Source organism: Felis catus, chromosome E2 (assembly GCF_018350175.1).
Source record: "Felis catus isolate Fca126 chromosome E2, F.catus_Fca126_mat1.0, whole genome shotgun sequence".
Taxonomy (NCBI): Eukaryota; Metazoa; Chordata; class Mammalia; order Carnivora; family Felidae; genus Felis; species Felis catus.
The window spans coordinates 36069085-36087563 of record NC_058382.1 but is presented as its reverse complement, the minus strand read 5'-3'; positions in this window follow the sequence as shown (position 1 = coordinate 36087563).

Here is an 18479-nt window from a genome sequence, read left to right as displayed (position 1 = left end):
GAAGGGGCTTGGCAAATATGTTATATGGAAAATCATGGCTTTAATACATGTGTTTGCCACTGGCTTTGAAATAAGTTCCAAAGTTTAAGAGGTTTGTCTTTATTTCAAAGTTTCTTATTTGGGGATATATGCATAAAGTTCAAAACATCTGTGAACCTCTTGGAAGTGTTTGAAAATTCTGTGGTCTGTGTTGTAAATATGTTTTTTAGCACTTTATTCTTTCAAATAACATGAACCATGAAAAACATTTACACAATTGGGGATTTAGACAGGATTCTGAATATTGCCCAACATGAATACAGAACAGATCTGATTTTTTTTACAAAGATGAAAAAGGAATAAGACTCTCCAAATAAAGGCAACATGATCTGGAGGGAGAAGGACTAGCTTTCAGACTTGGCAGCATGAACTATCCTACGAGCCTCCCAAAGCTCCCGTCCCCCAATTCACAGAGAAGAAAAAGTCATACGTTTCTACTCTTTCTTTTTTGCAATATCCCCCTTCCACGTTTGCCAGGGATGCATAAATGAGTCAGTCAATGAAAGTAGAAAATCTAGCTTTTCTGCTTTCTAGCACAATTCTTAATCAACAAGCTTACTTAAGAAATGGAATGCATGTGGGGCACTTGGGTGGCTCAGTCTGTTAGGTGTCTGACTCTTAGTTTCAGCTCAGGTCACCATCTCGCAGTTCTTGAGATTGGGCCCTGCGTCAGGCTCTACACTGATAGCACAGAGCCTGCTTGGTATTCTCTATCTCTTTCTCTGCCCCTTCCATGCTCATGTTTTTTCTCTCTCTCAAAGTAAATAAATAAACATTAAAAAAATAAATGAAAGAAATGGAATGTCTGTGACAATGACTAAAAGAATCTGTGTCACAAACAGGTTCTAAAAGAACTTTTTATCTGTGAATAAAAATACTGGGGTGCCTGGGTGGCTCAGTCAGTTAAGCGTTTAACTTCAGCTCACGGTTCATGAGATTGAGCCCTGCACTGGACTCTTTGCTGTCAGCATGGAGCCCACTTCAGATCCTCTGACCCCTCTCTCTCTCTGCCCCTCCCCTGCTCTCTCTCTCACTCTCAAAAATAAATAAAATAAACATTAAAAACATAGTTTCCTTCCTTGAGGTGGAGGAGTTTATTTGCTTTAATATATATAATGACACCTTACTAGCTAGAGCACGGGACCTATCACTAACAAATTAATTTTAAACTGATTAAACTATCAGTCTTCCTTTGTTACTCTAAACAGAATACAGTCACTGTGCTTGTTTCTGGTCAGTTCTTAATAGGAAGAACGTGAAGTCATTTATCTTTCCGAGAGTCCCCTCAGCTATATCTAAACTACTTTCCCACAAATGCCTGAAGATTTTTGATTCGAACCTACATTTAGCAAGAGATATAGCAGCCTGTTTGACAGCAATTGGGACACACACCATGACAAGCTGTATAGAGAATGCTAAGAGCTCTGCCATGAAGAGAGCAGGTGGCATCTTGCTGTTTCTAACCCTCAGAAATTGAGATTTAATAATATTCGATGTTTGAGCATTGAAACTCAACCCTGACTTGTAAAAGTTGCTCTCATTTAATTCTTGGTTCTGCTTAAGAGTAGAAAGTGTTTGGAATGAATTTAACCCAGCCCTGTTTAAGTCCAAAATTTTATTACTGTCTAAATTTCCCAAGTAGATTGCTTAGGGTTCTCCTGGAAAATAATTTCCATGTGGCCTATTTTCATTATTGGTCTAGAAAAAGAAATATGAGTTTCTTAATCACAAAGAACCCTATTGTATTTTTCAAATCACCATGCAGTCAGCAAACTTTTTCCCTGTATCTCTTGGAAAGCACTGTGTTAGGGACCTATGTGGTAAGGAGGCTAAACAGGAATCCTAGATATAAGGATTCAAGTATTTGCTGAGATGTTGGAAAATTTAGTGAGAGAGAATATATAAATTTAGTCTGTCTCTATTTACATAAAATCTTTCTCTCATTCCACAAAGTTAAATGTTCTTTGTAACATATATATTCAACAAAGGACTTACATCTAAAATATAATAAACCTTTACTAATAAATGTCAGAAAAGACAGAAAATCCAGAAGAAAAACTTGAATATATACTTCATAAAAGATACACCAAGAAACATAAGAAAAGGGATTCAGTATCATTTTGTCACAAGGAAATGCAAATTAAAATCCTAATGAAATACTCCACCGTGATGGCTAAATTGAAAAATTTTTTAAAGGGTCTAAAATGTAAGGATTGGCAAGGTTGTAGAGCATTCAGAATTTTTAAATATTGCTACTGGCAACATAAATCTGGAAAAATACTTAGCAGTAACTACTATGTTGAATATATACATACTTTATGGCCCAGGAATTCCACTCCTAAGTATAAATTCAAAAAAATGTGCAAATATGCTCACCAAAATGCTCCAGGATATGCTCATAAAACCATTAGGCAAAAATTGGAAAAACTCAAATGTTCACCAACAGAAAGTCTAATAAACAAATTGTAGTATATTTGAACAATGAAATAATACACAACAATGAAAAGGTAACATCAACAACCACAGGCAAAGAAAATTTTAAATGATGATGCCATTTATATAAAGTATATAACCCAGCTAATCTAATCTATGCTGGTAGAAGTGAGGATAGTCAAATTAGTGGTTATGCTTGAGGAGGGAAGAACATCAATGCCTGTAAGAGAACATGGATGGGGGGAGAGCGCCCATCAGATGCTGGTCATATTAAGGTTTTCTATTTTGCTGCTATAAATACACAGGCGTGTTCAGTCTGTATAACTTCATTGAGCTGCATATTTTCAATATGTGCATTATGTATGTGTACTATACCTATTAAAATTTTAAAGTTAAAAAATATTCTGTCTTGACTTAGTTGATATAAGGCGTCCAAATACTAGCTTAGATATTTGGCTAGATATATATTTCTACTTCATGGAAGCAAAGCCAAAGCCCTTACACCAAAGAATTTTGCAATCAAGGGAGGAAGTTTAGCCAAACATTCACTCCATCATTTTGAGTAATTTTAGGCAGGCTCTTAGGGTTCTAGTAATGCTAATATTAATAAAAATTTAGTTTCTAACAAAATTTGCATTACATGTTTTTTTTTATTATCCTCAATTAGGTCCACTGGGCATGGCATGCTGGCAACTAAACTACTAGAAATGTTACAAACATTAAAAAGTAGGACTTTTGGCGTCAGAGAAAACTCATTTTGAATTCCAGCTCTGCTGTTGGCTCACATTAGGATACTGTGCAAAATTACTCAACCTCTTTGAGCTTCAGTATCCCCATCTCTGAAATGAGAATAATTATCTACCCACATGGTATGCGAGAATTAAATGAGATAAATTATGAAAAAGACTTAGCCCAGGACCTGGCTTTTACTTAAGAGCTCAAAAATGGTAGATAATTTTGTCATTATAATTATTATGTATATATTATGTGCATTCCATTAAAATTATTATGTATGGGGCGCCTGGGTGGCTTAGTCAGTTAAGTGTCCGACTTCAGTTCAGGTCATGATCTCACAGTCTGTGAGTTCGAGCTCCGTGTTAGGCTCTGTGCTGACAGCTCAGCGCCTGGAGCCTACTTCAGATTCTGTGTCTCCCTCTCTCTCTGCCCCTCCCCTGCTCATGCTCTGTCTCTCTCTCTCTCAAAAATAAATAAAAACATTAAAAAAAATTTTTTTAAATAAAAAAATTATTATTTATTATTCTGCTCCTTCTTGAACCTGAATTCCAGTCGTGTTTTAAAAGAGAGAAAATAGTAATCACAGATACACATACACACACACACACACACACACACACACACACACACACACAATATATATACACTTATGCATGCATGCACTCATTCATTCACTCAACACATTTTATTGAGCATCTACTACAAACACTGTTCTGGATGCTGTAGATGCAGCTATGAATCAAATAGATATATCCCTTTCACATGTAGCAATTTTTTTAAGTTTATTTATTTATTTTGAGAGAGTGCAGTGAGCAGGTGAGGGGCAGAGAGAAGGAGAAAGAGGATCCCAAGCAGGTTCTACACTGTCAGTGCAGAGCCCGATGTGGGGCTCAATCTCACGAACTGTGAGATCATGACCTGAGATGAAATTGAGAGTTGGACATTTAACCGACAGAGCCACCCAGATATCCCTCATATGCAACAGTTTTGAATCTGGTTGTATATGCAGGAAATTGTGATTTGTGTAATATAAAGTATGCTTCATGCAATAAAAGCAAACAGTGAGGAAGTACTAAACTGAATCATCAGCACATTTAAACAACCAGAACTATGATCATAGGCACCCATACTCCTCTTTAGACCTAGAATTTCAATCTGACAGTGAAACTATTTATATATAAGGATGTAACACTAATCTTGCTGTTATTTCCAATATAACATATACATTCTGATACATAATGACACATATGTTATATGTAACAGTAAGACTGAGTTAATATTAATCCAGAGTTAAATATAACAGATTACATACTATATTATGTTATATATGTATTATATGTAAATATATAACATAAATAACATGTGTTATATAACATTTTGTTATACAGCATTTATATTATATTACACATAATATATTACCTATATCAGACAACATATAATATCTATCTATCTATCTATCTATCGATCGATCTAGATTTGGTTGTTAGTAAATTTAGCTCCATTAAGCTCCCCAAAATGGTCCCTGACAGTGATCTACCACAGTGATAACTTTTGTCTCATATTATTACCATACACACATCATAGCAAAACACCCAGAACATGGAGGGCATTTGCTTAATATTGGTAAGCAAATGTAAAATATTTGTACTGAAAAAACAACAATATAGTAGTACCTGAGCTTAATTTCCAATATGCATCAGCATCCTCCTTTTTAAGACAACAAATTGAATCTTCTTGAGCTTCTGAGATAGTTTCCAAAATTGACATTCTGGCTTTAAGATGTTTCCCACTTTGATACAGGCTTAAAAATCAGTTTGGGCTGGAGAGTCTGATTTTTCAGATAATTAAGTCATTTGCATTCCAACCCTATTTTGCCTGGATAACTTCCACCATGTTTGAGACTGGTGATAGAGAAAAAAGAGCCTTTTACAAAGATTTTGCTGAGATGTGAAATGTGGAATAATCCATGACACTAAGTCATAAAATTAAAAAATCACAATCTAACACACACCTGTCCTTTTTATTTTTACATCATTCTTTCTGGAAAAAAAACCATACAAATACTGAATCACTTTGAAATAATTGTATTGCAATGGATTTTTTTTCCGATTGCTTACAGTAACACTTGAAATATGATAATCTGCTGTAGGCTTTGAAACAATTTGTCCAGTATCATGTCCCTACACTAATATTGCAAGAAGAGAATATTAACTACATCACAAACTGTAATGAAAATATACATATATGTGATCACTTTCAGTCAGCACAAATATTTTACATAATGCATAGAAAAGATGTTATATAAAATCCATTATTCATGGCTTTTCTCATACATATATTTGAAAATGGAATGGTACTGGTTGCCCTGGGAATTTATGTCATGGTGTGTTATGTAGTTCATAAGTTTCTACTCTGCCACACTTTTTTCCCTAAAAAGAATTCTCTAATTGGATTGTCAGTCATTTATACATTACCTTCTTCCTACCTGGCAGATCCATGTTCCTTTAACCATTTTTCTTCCCATTTTCCACTGCCTGAATACTGACTGACTTTGGCTGTCTTTCTTACATTCATACACACCCTTCCACTCCCAGATTGCTTCTCTTACGTTAAACATAGGGTCTACGATCTAATTGTGCAACTAGATTACTCAGTCAAGAATTGTTTATGCTATATTTAACAGGACAAGTTAGCATTCAGCATTTTTGAAATATCTAAAATAATAATATGAAATAATGGGACCAGTGCCAAAACTTCAATTTGATGCTTTGACTGGAATCATCTTACTTTTATCTATCTTCCTCTCTATTTGTTTATATATAATATATATAATATATATATACACACATATAAATATATATAAATATATTTAAAATATATTAAATATAAATATTATATGAATGTGTAAATAATTCTATATAAATATATTCTATTATAAATGTTATATATAAATATATATAAATATTATAAATATTTATATATAAGTAAATATATAAATAGATACATATATAATATATAATAAAAATTAACATTAGACAAATCTGAAGAAATTCTAAAGCAAATATCACCCCAATTAAACTCATTACTTAGTATCATAATTTTCAAATATATGCCCTCAGATTGTACTTAAAGGAAAAGGAAAAGTAAATTAGAAATGTAATGGTAAATACAAAAAAATCCACAAAACTTCACTTAAATGTATTGGAGGGGCACATGGGTTTCTTAGTCAGTGTCCAACTCTTGATTTTGGCTCCGTTCATGATCCCAGGGTCCTGAGATTGAGCCCCACGTCGGGCTCTGCACTGTTATTGCAGAGCCTGCTTGGGATTCTCTCTCTGCCCCTCCCTGACTTGTGCTCTCTCTCACTCTCAAAATAAATAAATATACTTAAAAAAAACAAAAATAACATAGGTTTGTGTAGTCAAAATGACACAGCAATTGACTCAGTCAATTTACTGAAATTCTAAATATTTTATGCAAGAAATTCTGGTAAATGCTGTTGAGAATCAAAAGATGAACAGGAATAGAATAAAACTGCCCTCAAGGAAAGATGTAATCTTTTGAGGAAGACATGTACACAGGCTGTAGAAATAAAATATGGTGCGATAATACAATAATGAACATAATTCTTTATGTTAAAAAGGAGAGATTAAGAACCATAGAGTCACCTTCAGGAGGGAAGCTGGCATTGTGCTGGGTTTCAAAAGATGAATGTAATATTACTGGAGAGAAGACAAAATGCATCAAGGCAAAAGAAACAGAATAAGCAAATACGTGACAGTGGATACTGCAGAGGTACTTGACTTCTATGAATAGGACTACAGAATGTGAGAGGTTACAGCAGAAGATAAAGTTGTAACATGTGGATAAGTGTGGATAACTTTAAGTGATTCGGGAGAACCTGAAATTCCAAACTATGGATTTTAGCCATTGTTTAGAAACCACGTGGCAATACTGAATGTTTTAAACAAAGAAGCAATGTGCTCAAACTGGTGCTTTGATGAATAAATTCAGGAGAAAGTCCAGTTAGGGAGAACCTGCAGAGTTCTAGGGCAGACACTATTGCTTGAACTAGAGTAGAGGTGGCTGGGATAAAGAAAAGAGGGGTAGAGGATAATAGGGAATGAAATGTATTGCCACACCACTCAGAGTAAAAAGTCATGGCCAGCATAAGATACAGCTGATAAAGGAGTGTTACAGAAAATATACAAAGAACTCTTAAAACTCAACAATAAAAAAATAAACAACCCTATTAAAAATGGGCCAAAGACCTTATCATACATCTAATGATGGAAAATACACAGATGATAAATTAGCATATGAAAAGATCCTCCAGATCATATGTCATCAGGGAATTGCAAACCAAAACAATGAGATATCATTTCACAGTAATTCGAATGGTCAAAATCTGGGACACTGACAATACCAAGTGTTGATAAGGATGTGAAGGAAGAGGAACTGTCACTCTTTGCCAATAGGAATACAAAATGGTTCAGTCACTTTGGAAGGCAGTATGGTGGCTCCTTACAAAACTAAACACACTCTTACTATGCAATCCAGCCATTGGTGTTCCTTGCTTTTTACCCAAAGGAACTGAAAACTTACATCCACACAAAAACCTGCACATTAATGTTTATAGCTGCTTATTTTATAATTTCCAAAACTTGGAAGCAACCAAGATGTCCTTCCGTTGGTCAATGGATAAACTATGGTACACCCAGACATTGGAATACTATTCAACACTAAAAAGAAATGGGTTATCAAGCCATGGAAAGATATGGCTCGTAAAATGCATACAACTAAGTGAAATAAGCCAATCTGAAAAGACTACATACTGTATGATTCCAACTATATGATATTCTGGAAAAGGCAAAACTATGGAGGCAATAAAAAGATCAATGGTTGCCATGGATTGGAGGTAAGAAGAAAGATAAACAGGTAGAGCACAGAGGATTTTTAGGGCAGTAACCATAATTCATATGATACCATAATAAAAAATGCATGTCATTACACATTTGTTCAAACTCATAAGATGCACAACACCGATAATAAACCTAAATGTGAACTATAGACTCTGGGTGATAATGATGTGTGGATGTAGATTCAAAAATTGTAACACATGTCCTACTCTGGTGGAGGATGCTGATAGTGGGGGAGGCTGTGCATGTGTGGAGACAGGGGGCTTATGGGAAATCTCTGCGTCTTCATGTCAATTTTGCTGTCAACTTAAAACTGTTCCAAAAAAAAGCTGTCTTAAATTTGAAAAGTTGTAACTACTGTTGAACATTTTTTAGAAGTAAACTTGGCCATACTGATTAGTCAAGATAATCAGTCAACTGCATCTAGTGCACTGCTTGCTCATTCTTTCAGTTACTCTTAGAAAAGTCCAAGAGCAAGTATTCTAAATCTTTTATTTCTTTAGTGTCACTTCCCACTATGTGCTACTCCTGGAGAAGTTTCAATATATATGACTTATATGCTGCCTACTCAAAGAGTCCTGTGGAGGCACTTTATGTAAAAGCCCTGGTTCCAAACCCAGTCTATAGGAAAGAATTGAGGACGTTTGGGGAGATAACATTGACATATGTATTCATATATCAATGCAGTGGAAATGATCCAGAATCTAGAGAGGTTAATCTTGGTTATTTTCTAAATAAAGAGTGGTCTTCTAGGGATCAGACTACATAAGCGTGAATAAGAAATTCCAAGAGATTTGGGGCTTGATTATATGTCACAGAAAATGCCATTGCCCTACTATGCCCCACCACTGTGACCACAAACAAGGGCCTACTCGTAATATTATTATTTATTATAGCAGATCTGTAATGGAACATTCTACTTATGGACCATCTGACCCCTTCTTTGAACCCCAAAACACAGAAAGTTCTCACAGCTACTCAGTGAAAGAGCTAGGAGCAGAATCCAGTGCTCTTGATTTTATTCCATAATTATTTCCATAAAAACACATCCATGTTTATATTTTCAGGGCTCTTTATGTCAATATATAGGCTTATTCATATCTTTCTGTCCTTGGTAAACCCTAGAATTTGACTTCCAAAATACGGAAATTCACATTCTGCTCAAAAAATAATATACTCATTGGAATGATATCTCCCTCAGAAGGTGTGTTTCCACTGGGCTGAATTTGGTGATCTCAGGTCTCAATGGTTGATTACATGGAAACAGTCTTTCCTCTGAATTAGTGCTTTCAAATTTTGTTGCAATTTGCCACTTCCAACAGGTCCTTTTGATATTTGGATTAGCAAATCATACTGCATTCATTTTGGAGCTAAATGAGAAAACAATACAAACACTTAAGCATACACAAAAGGTGTTATTCTTTTGGAAAAGCAACACTAGAAATCATGTCCAAGTGCTTTGAAACAGGAAAAGTGTTCATGACCAGAAATACAGCATGGAACCAGTACCAATAAAAAGAGCATAATGAAAAGGTAATTCTCAGAAAGATATTTCTCCTGAAGCAAAAGTCAAAACTCAATTTTGAGTGGCACCTGGGTGGCTGAGTCAGTTAAGCCTCTGACTTCAGTTAAGGTCATGATCTTCCGGTCCATGAGTTCAAGCCCTGGTTCAGGCTCTGTGCTGACAGCTCAGAGCCTGGAGCCTACTTCAGATTCTGTGTCTCTCGTTCTCTGCCCCTCCCCCACTCATGCTCTCTCTCAAAAATAAACAAACATTAAAAATTAAAAAAAAAACTCAATTTTGATACATGGCATTATAGTTACTCCTTTAGATCACAGGCACACAACAAATAGGACTTGGACCTCTTTTCACAATTCACTTTAGTTTTTAAGATAGACATTTTCATATTTTCCTTATTTATCCAGTTATATTTTAGGGTTCCAATAGAGGAACAACACTGCCCACAAACTCTTCACTGAGGAATAGTTATCCTTTATCAGGGGAAGTCTTTATCTCTGACCACATTGTCATTTGGTAGGAAGAGGGTCAAGGATTTTGATAGGGAATGATCATTCCTCACAAGCCAGAAGTTTAGGTAAATAAATCCTAAAGATCAATGTGATGGCAGATGCAAAGTAGTCAGTATTTTATACAAATGGCCTATAAAAGGACTATTAAATTCAAATGGGGTATCAGAATTTTGGCTTTTGTAAGGTAAGAAATTATTTGTGCTAACATTAATAAAGATGAAATTAAGGAATACTACTAAGATAATTCTTAGACTAGAAATACTAATAATTAAACAGAATAAGTTTTTGCTTTCTGTTACTTTTATTGGTTTTAATCATAAAAGTCAGGACTAAAAAATTCTAAAAGAACAGCATAAAGGAGGTGGAAGGGGCTATGCCAACTGAGAGATTAGAAAGCTATAACTGTGTGTTTCCAAAAGTAATCATGTTCAAAATAATTACATAAGATGAAATGCAAACCGAAGACCCCTCCCTTTGCTTTACCACTTCACTGTCAACATCTTTATTAACTTTTTCAGAAATGTGGCAGTATAAGGAATAATCGATTTTTTGCTTATATCATTCCTTCTACTCAAAATAGTATTATGTAGAAATTGTGGAATTTAAAGAAATTCTGGAAAACAAAATGAACAACCCTCTGCCCCTCAAAAAAGATGTTATTTGGGGGGCCTGATTGGCTCAATCAGTTAAGCCACTGACTCTTGATTTCAGCTCAGGTCATGATCTCATGGTTCTTGAGTTCAAGCCCTGCATTGGGCTCTGCACTGACAGCAGGGAGCTCCCTCTCTCTCTGTCCCTCTCCCATTTGCACACTGTCTCTCTCTCTCTCTCAAAGTAAATAACATTTTTTAAAAGATGTTATTTTGAGCAATAATAGAGCATACAATTATCAGCCAAAGTATATAACACAACTGTTGTGTGTATACGTGTGTGTATTAATATATAAATAAAATTTGGACATACACACATGTACCTTTTTAGCCAGCCTTCATTAGCCCATAGAGGGTAAATCCTAGGAGTTACTTGGTGTAATAAAACATTTGTCAAAGTGTGCCATATAGAAAGCTTTTCTAAAATGTTTCTTAGAGCAAATACCTTAGGAAATGGATAAGTTACTAAACAAAATTAACTGCAAAAATTCTAGGGGTGTTCACATACTTATGAAAAATCATGACACTCAAAGAGAAAGGTAATCTGAATCAATTTCCTCAGACTAAACCAATCTTTCCCTTTCTCTTCATCTCTCCCTCCCTCCCTTGCTGTATTACTCACAGTTCTTCAGAGAAACACAACTAACAGGGTATAGAGATTTATTATAGGAACTGGCTTACATGACTATGGAGGCCAAGAAGTCCATGATCGCCATCTGCAAACGAGAGAGAGAGAGAGAGAGAGAGAACCAGGAAAGCTGGTGATGTACTTCAGCCTGAGTCCAAAGATCTGAGAATTGGAGGCTAATGGCTTAAGTCCAGATATGAGTCCAAAAGCCCAATAACGAGGAACACAGACATCCGAGGGCAGGAGAGGATAGATGTCTCAGCTCAAGCAAAAAAGAGCAAACCTATCCTTCCTCTGCCTTTTTGTTCTGTTTGGACCCTCATCAGATTGAATAGTGCCCACCCACATGAGAACTTTACTCAGTTCATCAATTCCAATGCTAATCTCTTCTAGAAACATCCTCACAGACACACCCAGAAATAATTTTTTACCAGTTATCTGGCATCCCTTAGTCTAGTCAGACTGACACATAAGATTAAGTTGATACACCTTAATTTTTGGAAATGCTGGCTCCACCAAAAAGTTAACCATTTCCTACAATGACTACATGGTTTGGATATATAAGAAATAACCTGATTGTTTAAATATTGTTTTTTAAAAAAATTGGGGGGGGAAAGAGAAAAACAGCATGTGCATGCACACACAAGTTGGGAGGCCAAGGGAGAGGGAAAGAGAGACTCTTAAGCAGACTCCACGCCCAGTGTAGACTCCATCACAGGGCTCCGTCTCACAACTGTGAGATCATGACCTGAGCAGAAATCAAGAGTTGGATGCTTAACTGACTAAACCACCCAGGCACCCCTTAAATTATTATTGAAATTAATGATACACCTAAATAGAATGGTGTCTGAAAGACAGAACATCCTTGACTGTCATTCTTTCTGTCAACTTCATCATGGAGACACCCTAGGGCTTCAGACCTCAGAGTTATATCTGAGGGGTCATTTCTGCCATTACAGTAACCAGAAAGAAACATTCTTATCTGAATTTAGATATCACTGGTGATTTGAGCTATAGGCTTTGTCAAACTCCCAAAAATTTATGATTTTTTTCTCTTAGTAGTTGTGAATGAAACCTTTGTCCAGAGATGATAAGCATGGGCTGTCATGAGTAATTCTTCTATACTTATCAATGAGGAAAGATCAAAATAGTTAACCTAGAACTGGAGAGAAATTTCAGGCTATAGAGCTAGACTCTAGGATTTGTTATTATTGTGTTTCAGTGATGATTGAAAGGTGTACCACTGATTTATTATCAATGTATTTACTGAGTATTTCTTTTTTTCCTTCTTTTTCAGGAAAAATAAGAGTGGATGATAACATTTCTAGAATCAGTCCAAATCCAGTTTTAAATTCTGCCTGTATTCTCATACTTACTGAATTATGACTGATCTCAAATGTCTTAACTCAGAAAAAGTTTTGCAGTAAGCCAAATAATCTCCATTCGAGATAAAAAGATGGTGAAGTTTGGCCAATAAAGAGTTAAGTATTTGTAGCAGATCTTTTTTCTGAGATCCCTTTTTTGTAAAGATTTAAGGGTTCTCTGAGATAGAGTAATGGTCTCTGATTCTTCCACTATCTCCTTTACTCTTTCCCTGTCGAATCTTTGATGCAAGCAAAATAAAAGGAAATGACAGGCTTTCAAGCTATTGTCTTATGACTTTCACCCAAGTTACACATTTCAAATTTTTAAAATGATCTTATGTATCTCAGTGCCACGGAATTTCAAGCCTGAGTCTCTGCCTTTCATAAGGTAAAGCCAGTCTTTCTTTTTCTTTTTTCCCCCACGTCGCTTTCCTCTGTGTCATTTTTAACCACGTTGATACCCACTCACGGTGTGTTCTTTCAATATCTTTACTCTAGCTCCTTCCAGTGGTAAATCACAAATGTGCTGCAGACAACAGAGATCTGGAATCGTTTTGATGTAGCAGGAGTGCCATGGTGAGTAGAGTATCCCTGCACTTTTCCCAGTTCCTCTTGCTCCTGATTTAAAATTGAAGGTGAAATTCTAATGGAGCCTGAGTCTAGATCTCAGGTTGACTTGGAAATTGTAAAGGTACTTGGTTCACTTGGGTGTGGCACTCCTCAAACTGTTCAGAGTAGGCATTTCTGAGCTGCACAAACATATTCAAACCTTTGCAAAAATCTAACACCACAATTCCATAAAAGCACATCACATACACATTTTCACAAACCGAAACTTCCTTTGGGCTCTAGGGAAAATAGAGCTCTGTAATAATGGCAGCAGGTGGTTTTACTAATGACTTTTTAACAGCATTTTTGATGGTTTTAATTAAACCCCAAATATTTCTTTTGGAAAAAAAATAAAAGACAAATGGCTTCTAACGCAAAATAAAGTGTTTTTAAGGATGCATTCAAATGGGGGGAAAAGGAAACTGCATGCTGTCTCATTAAAGAAAGTAAGTAATGCTTTAGTAAACTCGAATTGGAAGTTTAATAATTGAAAAGAAGTTAAGCCATTGTGATGAGCTGATAAACGATACTGCTGGGAAAAAAGTTTAATAGATTTGTTAAAGAAAGAACATCATATACTGACCCTAAATAAATTAGGAACACAGTATGCATATTTACCACACTAACATATTTTTGTTAAATATATGAACAATATTAAGGTCTGCTATCCATAACGAAGGGGATCAAGATCTGAAATACATCTGATTCCTTCTCTAACAGATGACATTTAATTTAGAGAACGTTTGGATGAACGAGGAGCTTCACATCGGCATCTTTTGCTTGGCAAGTTAAACTAACCTAGTTCAGGACTAGAGACATGTTGGCACAGAGTCAGGGATACAAGCTGGTAATTTATGATGTTTGGTAGCTAGCCTGTGGTGCCACAAAGTCTCACCAAGGCCCATTTGGAGTAACATGCAGTAGGGTATCCAAAATCTCTCCAGTCCAACACATTGATAGAAACAAACATCCCAAGGTGAAAGAGAGGTTCCAGATGAGTTTCTCCAGTCTTCCCAGAAAATGTGCTCTCCACCTTCTCCTGTATATGACTTCAGTGATTACCAGAGAACTGCCCAGGCATATAAGCCCTGTCCATGCATCCTTTGTGAAAGCTTCTCTAGCAGAATTGAGCTTGGACCAGGCCACTGTCATGTACCAGTAAGAGACTGTACAGTGCTGCTAACCTGTGGCCTCTGCTCTTCTTTATGATAGTTTAGGACTGACCTGCAAAAGTGCTCTTGTTATAGGTGTTATAGGAAAGATCCTTTTGGCCACCAAAATGGCAAATGTTTCTTAAATTTAATCAAAACTGTAAACTGGATCAGGTTAGAACACTCTGTTTGGTTTCCCCATCACTTATGGGGAACCGTACCCACTTTGCACTGTGGTATCTAGAATCCTCCATGTTCTGACCCCTGTGCATTCTCTGGCCTCTTCTGCCCCTCCCCTCTTCCTCTTCACCCAATCCTCCCACCCTATTTCAATTTCCATCCAAGCTCCAACAATATTCTAGTACTTTGAGTTTCAGAGCAAAAGATTAAGAGGTTTTGTATCGATGCACATGCTATGATAACATACTTGGAAATCACTTCCCCGCAAGTTGTATCTAACAATAGCCTGCACACCTCTTAAGACCCCGTTTAGATGTGTTTCCTAACCCTTTTCTCCCAGTCTCTCAGGAAAGCTTTAACAATAGGAGGCAGAAAGGATAAGCTGAGAATGAATAGGAGGTATAAAAGACTCTTATCTTTGTATTCCTTATCTTTTTCAACTTATACTTTGTGTTGTTTAAGATAAAACTGACTATTGAATTAAACAAGCTCCAATATATGCCATGGCTTATGGATGATAAAAGTTTATTACTCAGGTAAAAGTTAAAATGGTATTTTTTTTTAAATTTTAAATGTTTTATTTATTTTTGAGAGAAAGAGAGACAGAGCATGAACGGGGGAGGGTCAGAGAGAGAGGGAGACACAGAATCCAAAGCCGGCTCCAGGCTCCGAGCTGTCAGCACAGAGCCCAACGCGGGGCTCAAACCCACGGACCGTGAGATCATGACCTGAGCCGAAGTCGGACGCCTAACCGACTGAGCCACCCAGGCGCCCCAGAATGGTATTTTTGATCAAGGACAGAGTCCTCCAAGAATGATCCTGGGACCAAGACCCCCCTAGTCTGGCTCCTCCACTATTGTCCACTTGTGACTTTCAAGCTTGTCATGTTCATCTACATCAATCTTGGAAAAGGGAGGCAGAGACTAGAGAAGACACGCCTACTTTCTCACAATCTTGACCCTACACACGTGACTTCCGCTCAGCTTCTCCTGGCAAGAGTTAGTCATGTGGCCTTGCCTAAATGTCAGTGTGCTGAGAGATACCATCCCTGGGTAGGCAACTAATTCTCAGCAGCAAACCGAAACTATGAGAGAAGGAACACCTATACAGATGGATAGCTAAATCCACAGCTCAGGCTAAATCACATAGTTCATATTTTAATTAGTAAAAAAAAAAAAACATGTGGCAGTTTCTCAACAAGTTAAAAAGAATTACCATATGACCCAGCAATTCCACTACTGAGTATATAGCTGAAAGACTTAAAAACAGGTGTTCAAAGAAAACTTGCACACAAATGTTCAGAGAAGCACCACTTACAATACCCAACAGGTGGAAATAACCCAAATATCCACAAAGGGATGAATAAATAAACAATGTGGCCTATCAATACAATGGATATAGTTGTATAATATATACAGAATCCAGCTATAAAAAGGAATAAAGTACTGATATACACTACAGCATGGATGAATCTTGAAAACACTATGTTAAGCGAAAAAAGTCAGGCATAGAAGACCATATATTGCATGATTCCATTTAAAAGAGATATCCATAGGGGCGCTTGGGTGGCACAGTCGGTTAAGCGTCCGACTTCAGCCAGGTCACGATCTCACGGTCTGTGAGTTCGAGCCCCGCGTCAGGCTCTGGGCTGATGGCCTGTCTCCGATTCTGTGTCTCCCTCTCTCTCTGCCCCTCCCCTGTTCATGCTCTGTCTCTCTCTGTCCCAAAAATAAAATAAATGTTGAAAAAAAAATTTATAAAAGAGATATCCATAATAGGCAAATCCATAGAGATGGAGAATAGAGTGATGATTGCCAGGAGTTGAGGAAAGGGAGAATGGAGAGTGACTGTTTAATAGGAAGAGGGTTTTCATGTGGGGAGATAAAAGAAAAAAAAAGGTTCTGGAACTAGATAACGGTAATGGTTGCACAGTGCTAATGAGAATTCTGGTAATGGTTGCACAACATTGTGAATGTACTTAATGCCATTGAATTGTACACTTTAAAATGGTTAAAATGATAAGTTTATAGCATGTTTATTTTACCAGAATTTAAAAGAAATGATAACATAGTTTTCTGGAGGCATGTACTGAATCAACCCTTCACACAATAATATTTTATTCTATAATGACAGAAATATTCACATAAAACCCCAAGCAAAGACAATAGTTAGCCTTATTCTTCTTTATTTTTCTTTTGAAATTTCATTTTTTTTCTTACTACAACCTAAGAGATATTTTTTGAACAACTTTTTCGTTCCAAGCACTGCTCTGCATGTTCATTCTTATCATAAACTCAAAGCTCTGGGAAGGTCCCAAGGTGTATTTAGAGAGGACACAGGTCCCAAGTCAAGATGGATAACAATAGGACCTCATCATTAGCCCAACATAATAGTGATACAATTTAATAATGCACCACAAAAGTTGGGACCCTTGGCCCATTTTGTCATTAGAGATACTTGACCACTGGAAGGCCACCAATATATTGATACTACTGCGATATTGTTTTACAACAGGTGTAAAACTGTCATATCATACCACATTCAGAGTTCAAAGAAAGGCATTACCAGTCTGAAATTTACTGAATGCCTGAACATTTCTACTCCATTTAAAGATTCTGCTATTCAGGTCTTTGAAGAAAAGACAGTCATCCCATAACTGGATGAGTGTAAATGGATGAGTGTGGCATCTTGAAAGACATAGAAAAGAATATTCCAAAATTTACTTATATTTGGATTTGCATTTTAGTTTTTCTTTGTTGTCACTGCTAATTTGCTCTCCTAATCATATTTTAGGTAAACTTAATAGCAAAAGTGGTTTATTCTCTCAAATGACAGTTGACAGTAAGAGATAGTCTTACTTATGTGATCTGACCAGCATACTGAGCCCAGCTGGATTTAAACTTAATTGAAAAAAAAGTCATATGGTATCTGTCTTTCTCTGTATGGCTTATTTCGCTTATGTGGATCCTGAGAAACTTAACAGAAACCCATGGGGGAGGGGAAGAAAAAAAAAAAAGGTTAGAGTGGGAGAGAGCCAAAGCATAGGAGACTGTTAAAAACTGAGAACAAACTGAGGGTTGATGGGGGGTGGGAGGGAGGGGAGGGTGGGTAATGGGTATTGAGGAGGGTACCTTTTGGGATGAGCACTGGGTGTTGTATGGAAACCAATTTGACAATAAATTTCATATATTGAAAAAAAAGTCATATAATACTAGAAATAGAAGGGCCCTTAGGAATAATTTATTTTAACCTTTTCATTGTTATATAAGAACAAAATAGAACCCAGATATGTATCTTATCACCTATTATCTATAGAATGACCATATATCCTGGTTTGGACCTGTTTTGCCATGTAATTAATAATAACACCTCCTTTAGTTCTCAAAGATGTACTGATTTAGTAGAAAAGCTAAATGTTCATCTAGTCTATATCTCTTTTGGTTTTGGTTTTATCATCCATTAGATGATATTATACAAACTTAGACCACCTATCCATATAAAAATGCATAGCTTGGGGCACCTGGGTGGCTCAGTCAGTTAAGCATCCAACTCTTGATTTTGGCTTGGGTCACAATCTCACGGTTTGTGAGTTTAAGCCCCATGTCAGGCTCTGAGCTGATGGTGTGGAGCCTACTTGGGATTCTCTCTCTACCCCTCCCCCATGTGTGTGCATGCCCTCTCCCTCTCTCTCTCTTTCTCTCTGTCTCTCTCTAAATAAACAAATAAACTTAAAAAAAATT